The 6000-nt window shown below is 44.1% G+C and overlaps 1 long non-coding RNA gene across 1 annotated transcript in view; it reads right to left on the bottom strand.

Annotated features, from left to right (window-relative positions):
- Positions 1–1028: 1028 nt before the first annotated feature.
- Positions 1029–6000, bottom strand: part of LOC111543668 — a 19971-nt gene continuing 14999 nt past the window's right edge. Inside the window, exons 4-5 of the long non-coding RNA XR_002731932.2 lie at positions 2508–2617; positions 1029–1188 (exon numbers count right to left, since the gene is read on the bottom strand). This is a non-coding gene — a long non-coding RNA (uncharacterized LOC111543668). The remainder of the gene's footprint in view (positions 1189–2507; positions 2618–6000) is intronic.

The following is a 6000-nucleotide window of genomic DNA, read 5'->3' as shown; positions in this document are numbered from 1 at the left end:
GCGTCCTTTGGAACCAGCAGAGACAGACTGGAGGCTCTTGAAGCCAAGATGGAGATTACCTTCAGGCGGACGTCTCCGTCCTGAACGGGGTCTCCCGAGCCACTTGGTGGCTCAAAATGGACCTCGGACCTGCGCAGGATTTCTGGCCGAGGGAGGTAAAGAGGAGACAAGGGCACTTACCCCAGAGAGGCCATGAGAGTGAGGGAAGCGGGTCTCAGGTCCTGGTCCGTCTGCGGTGTGGAAGCAGGAGGAGGTTCCTCAATCCTTAGAGGCCTGAGGAGGGGTCTCCTCCCGGGTTCGGCACCATCTGTCTTGTTTTTCTAAGACCAGCCGAGCGGGCGCAAAAGAACCAGCGGGTAGGCAAGTGTAACAGCAAAACTGCACATTTATTTTGGTAACCTAAGGTGTGCGGGAGAAGTCTGTCGGCCTCTGGCGAAGGAGGCCGGCAGAGTCCCCCCGTGGGGCTCTCGGACGGACTTCCCACAGTCCCGACATCCCGACAGGACTGGGGCTGTGAGAGGGCCGCAGGGCTGTGAGAAGGCCGCGTGGCTCAATGGCGGAGAGCGGCTTTTCTAGGAGTGGGAGGGCAATAGGTGGGGCATGGGCGTGTCAGGGGCGTTCCGCAGGTGCGACCAGGTAAATCTTGGTCTCTTCAGATTGACGTCACCTGGCGCATGCCCAGTTGGTCTGCACCCTCCCTGGGCGCCGGCTGCATTTTCGCGCGCGCGGGAAGAGTTGGTGGTGAAGAAGAACCCGGAAGTGCACCATCTTGCCTCGGTTCGTCCAAACAGCGAAAGCAGGAGAATTGCTTGAACCCAGGAAGTGGAGGTTGCAGTGAGCCAAGGTTGTGCCACCGCACAGCATGGGCAACAGAGTGCTGCACAGCATGGGCAACAACTCCCTCAAAAAAAAAAAAAAAAAAATCTGTACTTAATGGACAGAAGCCTCATTCACGCTTGGTGTAGATGACTTAGATGAGATTTTAAACTTTTGATCAGATTAGATCTACATGACATTTTTCACTTTGAACTAATGCATTAATGACATGAGACTTGGGAACCTCAGGTGAGAGGGTAAACGTATTTTGCACCTGGGAGAAACGTGAATGTCTGGGGACGAGAAGTTGAACTGTGACAGGCAGAATTTCTGAAATGGTCTCCAAACATGCTGTCCCCTTATCTCCGGAACCTGTTACAGTGATGAGACATCATTCCTGTGAGTATGTTGTTACATGGCAGCGATATGACTTTAAAGAGTGATATGGTTTGGCTCTGTGTACCCACCCACTCCGTGTACCCACCCAAATCTCATGTTGAATTTTGATCCTGACTGTTAGAGGTGGGATCTGGCAGGAGGTTATTGGATCATGAGGGTGGTTTCTAATGGTTTAGCACCACCCCCCAAGTGGTGTCTCATGATAGAGTTTCCATGAGTCCTGGTTGTTTAAGTGTATAGCACTTCCTCCTTCTCTCTCTCCTGCCAGCCATGTGAAGACTGTGCCTGCTTCCCCTTCCACCACGATTGTAAGTTTCCTGAGGCCTCCCCAGAAGCAGAAGCCTGTACAGTCCACAGAACCATGAGCCAATTAAACCTCTTTTCTTTATAAATTACCCAGTCTCAGGTAGTTAGTTATAGCATTGCAAGAACGTACTAATACAAAGGCTGAGCTTTCCTGAGTAGGCCAGATCTAATCACATCACTCCATAAGTGCCAGAGCTGTCTCTAGTGGGTACGAGAAGATAAAGTCAGAGGATGGGAGCTTGAGAAGAATTCCATGAGCTGTTGTTGGTTGGAAGGTGGGAAAGACCAAGTGAGAAAGAATGCAGGTGGCCTCTGGAGTCAGGGTGTCTCCTGGCTGAGAGCCAGCACAGAAGGGATCTCAGTCCTCCACCCACAAGAAGATGAATTCTACCAATACATCTGTAGTGAACTTGGAAGAGTAGCCTGAGCTCTAGATGACAGCACAGTCAGCCCATAACTGGATTTCAGTCTCCTAAGACCCTGATCAGAGAACCCAATCATTTCATTCCTGATTTCTGTGGTTTCAAACCACTAACTTGTTATAATGTGTTAATAGGCAGCAACAGAAAACTAGTTACAGATGCATATCTCTACTCTTTTTTTCTTTGAGACAGAGTATCACTCTGTCGCCCAGGCTGGAGTGCAATGGCATAAACCCAGCTCACTGCAACCTCTACCTCCCTGGCTCAAGCAATTCTCTGCCTCAGTCTCCCGAGTAGCTGAGATTACAGGCATCCACCACCACACCCATCTAATTTTTTGTATTTTTAGTAGAGATGGGGTTTTATCATCTTGGCCAGGCTGGTCTTGAACTCCTGACCTTGTGATCCCACCTGCCTCAGCCTCCCAAAGTGCTGGGATTACAGGTGTGAGCCACCATGCCTGGCTTCTACTCTTGATTTTGTATTTTCACATACATGTATGCTAATCCTTGTAAGCACAAAAAAGTAAAAAAGCATGGGACTACAGTGAAATGTTATACTCACCTTTATGTGAGTACTTTAAGGGCTGTTCCAGAGCCCTTGCAACCTGAAAAGATAATGAAGGGCATTTCAGGCAGGTGAGTAGTGTCTCTTCAATGTTACCAACCAAATTCCTGAAAGAAAAAAGATGGTAAAATACTTAATTCCTGGCCAGGCATGGTGGCTTATGCCTGTAATCCCAGCACTTTGGAAGGCTGAGGTAGGTGGATCACCTGAGGTTGGGAGTTCAAGACCAGCCGGAACAACATGGAGAAACCCTGTCTCTACTAAAAATACAAAATTAGCGGGTCATGGTGGCGCATGCCTGTAATCCCAGCTATTCCGGAGGCTGAAGCAGGAGAATCGCTTGAATCCGGGAGGCGGAGGTTGTGGTGAGCCAAGATCGTGCCATTGCACTCCAGCCTGGGCAACAAGAGCAAAACTCTGTCTCAAAAAAAAAAAAAAAAAACTTACCTCCACATAACATTATCTGTAAATTCATCATCTACATTTCTAATAGAAGATTTTTTTTTTTAGCTCTTTCACTTGTGCTCACCAGATAAGGTATGATAGCAACTACCAGTCACAAGCATGAATGAAACCATTCAAGGAGAACAATAAACAGGACTACTATTAAGTTCCCCCAAAGAAAGTCCTTAGAATACAATATCTCTTCTAGTTGCCACAAAGTAAGACAATGGTCCATTATATAAAATTCCAATCTAATAAAAGTTTAGATTTAACGTTGTCTGTTTTCCACATTTTTATTTTGTACAGGCTCCGTCATGGTGACCAGGGATTAGAAAATGACTGCGAAGAGGCTCTGGGGAATTTGGGAAGGTAAGAAATGTATTCTAGGCCGGGTGCGGTGGCTCAAGCCTGTAATCCCAGCACTTTGGGAGGCCGAGACGGGCGGATCACGAGGTCAGGAGATCGAGACCATCCTGGCTAACACGGTGAAACCCCGTCTCTACTAAAAATACAAAAAAAAAACTAGCCGGGCAAGGTGGCGGGTGCCTGTAGTCCCAGCTACACCGGAGGCTGAGGCAGGAGAATGGCGTGGACCCGGGAGGCGGAGCTTGCAGTGAGCTGAGATCCGGCCACTGCACTCCAGCCCGGGCAACAGAGCAAGACTCCGTCTCAAAAAAAAAAAAAAAAAAAAAAAAACGAAATGTATTCTAAGAGGGGACTGAGGTGATGGCTGCAAAATTCTATATATCTACTTAAATGATTAAATTCTACATTTACAATTAGTGACTTTTATTACAAGTACTTTTTTAAATGAAATTTCCGGTTTCTACTTCAACATGTAAAGAGTTAGGAAGTCACCACTTGTCCTCACAATAAGAAAAAAGCTGAACAAACTGAAAATTATCAACCCTTCCTAGAGGGACTAGAGGAGAGGTCACAGGGCAAATTGCCACCCTGAAAACTAAAAAGACAGGCAAATACAGGGAATCAGAGGTTAGCAGGAAGAGAAGATGCTGAAGCCAGCAACTGGGAAGAGCATATAAATGGTACTAACAGATTACTAGAAGCTGAGGGTGGCCTGGCTTGAGCATTAAAAACTCCTTGGGTCCTAGACTTAGGGGGATCTCACACTTTTCTAAGTTTTACCACCAGGAGCCCAAGCAGGTTCTCATAGTAAAGATCAGAAAAATCCCCAGAGAACTGACACTGCCAACTTCAGTACTAATTATAAAGCTAGAGTAACCACAACTGTGTGGAATTGGTGAAGAAAGAAAAAACAGACAAATAGGTCACTGGAAAAGAATACAAAGTTCAGAAATAGACCTACATAAATAGTCAACTGATCTTTGAGAAAGGCACAAACTCCATTTAACAGGGCAGGGATAGTCTTTTCAACAAATGGTGCTAGAATGACTAGACATCCACTGCGAAAAATAAATAAATCTAGGCACAGATTTCACACCTTTCACAAAATGGATCTTACACCTGAATGTAAGGTGCAAAACTGTAAGACTCTGGCCAGGCATGGTGGCTAATGCCTGTAATCCCAGCACTTTGGGGGTCCAAGGTGGGCAGATCACGAGATCAGGAGTTCAAGATTAGCCTGGCCAACATGGTGAAATCCTGTCTCTACTAAAAATACAAAAATTAGCTGGGCATGTTGGCGCATGCCTGTAATCCTAGCTACTCAGGAGGCTGAGGCAGGAAAACTGCTTGAACCCAGGAGGCAGAGGTTGCAGTGAGCCAAGATCTCACCAATGCACTCCAGCCTGGGTGACAGAGCAAGACTCTTTCTCAAAAAAAAAAAAAAAGAAAAAAAACTGTAAAACTCCTAGACAACAGCATAGGGGAAAATCTAGGTGACTTTGGGTTTGGTGATGACTTCTTAGATACAATGCCAAAAGCACACTCTGGGAAACAAAAAATTGATAAGTTGAACTTCATTAAAATTAAAAGCTTCTGCTTTGTGAAAGACACTGTTAGGAGAACGAATAAACAAGTTATAGTCTGGGAAAAATATTTGCAAAATACAGATTTGATGAAAGACTGGTGTCCAAAATAGATAAAGAACTCTTAAAACTCAACAATAAAAAAGTAAACAACCCAATTTAAAAATAGGCAAAAGATCTGGACACTTCACCGGAAAAGATATATGAATGGCAAATAAGCATATGAAAAAGATGCTCAAAATCATTTGTTACTAGGATATTGCGTATTAAAACAATGAGATACTAATATACACCTAATAGAATGGCTAAAATCCAAAGAAGGGACCATACCAAAGGCTGTCAAAGATGCAGAGCAACAGGAACTCTCATTCATTGCTAGTAGAAATGCAAAATGGTAGTCACTTTGGAAAAGTTTGGCAGGTTTTTTTTTTACAAAGCTAAACATAGTCTTGCCATACAATCCAGCAATGGCAGTTTTAGGTGTTTACCAAAGTCATGTGAAAACATGTTTGTTTACTCAAAAACTCGCATCCAAGTATTTACAACAGTTTTACTCATACTTGTCAAAAACTGGAAGTAACCAAAATGTCCTTCACTAAGTGAATGGCTAAACAAACTGTTGTCTATCTATACAATAGAATATTATTCAGTGATAAAAAGAAATGAGCTATCAAGCCATGAAAAAACGTGGAAGAACTTTAAATACATAATGCTAGGAAGAAACTAGTCTAAAACCTCTATACACTGTATGATTCCAACACTAGGACATTCCAGGAAAGTCAAAATGGTAGAGATAGTAAAATGATTAGTGATTGCCAAGTGTGGAGGAGGGATGAATTGAGTTGAATACAAGGAGGTTTTCAGCAGTGAAACTATTCTGTGTGATACTGTACTGGGGATTCATGACATTAGGTAATTGTCAAAACCCATAGAACCGTAAAACTCAAAGAATGAACCCTAGTATAAACTATGGAGTTTAGTTAATAATAATGTATCACTATTGATTAATCATTGTAAAAATGTATCACACTAATGCACGATACTGATGATAGAGGAAATTGTGTGCTAGGGGCCAAGGGAGAATAGAGGAATTCCCT

Source organism: Piliocolobus tephrosceles, chromosome 1 (genome assembly GCF_002776525.5).
Source record: "Piliocolobus tephrosceles isolate RC106 chromosome 1, ASM277652v3, whole genome shotgun sequence".
NCBI classification, from domain to species: Eukaryota; Metazoa; Chordata; class Mammalia; order Primates; family Cercopithecidae; genus Piliocolobus; species Piliocolobus tephrosceles.
Note: the sequence above shows the minus strand (reverse complement) of the source record. Positions and strands in the feature narration are given on the sequence as shown.